The sequence below is a fragment of the Nannospalax galili genome, unplaced genomic scaffold (assembly GCF_000622305.1).
Source record: "Nannospalax galili isolate Female #2095 unplaced genomic scaffold, S.galili_v1.0 scaffold957, whole genome shotgun sequence".
Classification (NCBI taxonomy): Eukaryota; Metazoa; Chordata; class Mammalia; order Rodentia; family Spalacidae; genus Nannospalax; species Nannospalax galili.
The window spans coordinates 1,007,262-1,008,721 of record NW_008340047.1 but is presented as its reverse complement, the minus strand read 5'-3'; the positions used below and the strand labels follow the sequence as shown (position 1 = coordinate 1,008,721).

General features: G+C 49.5%; 2 non-coding genes across 2 annotated transcripts; one reads left to right on the top strand and one right to left on the bottom strand.

Annotated features, from left to right (window-relative positions):
• Positions 1 to 295: 295 nt before the first annotated feature.
• On the top strand, positions 296 to 378 carry Trnal-cag. Its single transcript has one exon. It is a non-coding gene; the product is annotated as a tRNA-Leu (tRNA).
• A 268-nt stretch (positions 379 to 646) lies between these two features.
• On the bottom strand, positions 647 to 729 carry Trnal-cag. Its single transcript has one exon. It is a non-coding gene; the product is annotated as a tRNA-Leu (tRNA).
• Positions 730 to 1,460: the final 731 nt, after the last annotated feature.

Here is a 1,460-nt window from a genome sequence, read left to right as displayed (position 1 = left end):
AGAAGAGCACGGGTCTCGGCGACATTTGGGTCTGCTTTTGGTTTTGCGTGTGCGCCCGCGTTTGGGTCTTGCTGTTTGTTTGAGATGAGGTATAATTCCGTAGCCCAGGCTAGCCTGGGACTCATGCCTATTCTCCTGCCTCGATTCCCGAGTACTGGGATCGCAGGAGTCATCACGCGATGGAGTTTTACCTGGGAGTGATCCGGTTTCAATGATAGTACCAGCCCAAGAGACCCTAGCAATCGAGAGCGAACATGCCTTCAATTGCACCAAACCTGCATTCCCTTAACCGGCAGTCAGGATGGCCGAGCGGTCTAAGGCGCTGCGTTCAGGTCGCAGTCTCCCCTGGAGGCGTGGGTTCGAATCCCACTTCTGACAGTAATACATTTTTGCCTGTTGCCTCAAACGCCAATTTATGTCCTTTTCACCTACCAAGAGAAAGGTGTTCTGATCAGAATGGGATTTTTTTTCCCCGTTCCGGGATTAATTTTACAGTCCCAGATCAAATAAATATGCATAGGAAGAAAAATATATATATGAAGAGGAAAATACTACGAAGAGTTTGTTGGCGAATATCTAGTGTGTACACAACTGGTGTTGAAAGAAAGCGAAAAAAATAAAAACAACAAAAGAAAACCATTATATTTGTCAGAAGTGGGATTCGAACCCACGCCTCCAGGGGAGACTGCGACCTGAACGCAGCGCCTTAGACCGCTCGGCCATCCTGACAACACGGTAACTACATCGCCATAAATCCTCTTCAGAAGTTCTGCAGCGTGCGCATGCCTAGTGAGTGGTGGTAGTGTAGGCCTGACGCCAGGGCGGGCTCTGGAACCGCAGCACGGTACACGGTCAGCAGAGGGCGCTCGCTGCGCGCTGAAGAACCGGAAAGGCTCGAGCCTAAAGGCTGTTGTCCTAGTGCGGTATGACGCTAGTCCCTTCAGTTTTGTCTCCCGCTGATCTGCATGCTTGCCTTGTATTTCCGCATCCCCACCCTGTGTATTTTCTGTACGTGGCAGTCAAATACTTATACCTACGATGGATATTCAAGGTGACATCGGTCTCTTCATCTTCCTGCGGGTCATTCGTCTTAACCGCAACTTCCGGTTTGGAGAGTTAGTTGGTTTGCTCAGACTCTAGCTTAGATGAGTCCGGCGGCAGATGGTCGAGACGGCCATCCCAGAGATGACCAGACCCTCCTTCCCTTTTCCCTGTCCCCAAAGCCCCTTGTATTGTTCGTATTGTCCCTAGGATTGATTTCTATAGGTTTCTACTGATTTCCTCCGGGTCCCTTCCAGAAATGCAGATTGTCCCTGCAATGGAAACAAGTGAGTCAACAAACATTTATTGAGGTGTGCCAGACACTTCCGGAGACTGGGAACTAAAAGGAATGTTCCTGCTGAAGACGGTTTCAAACATACAACCACAGGAAGAAGACAAGAAGCAGGTGGATGAACTCA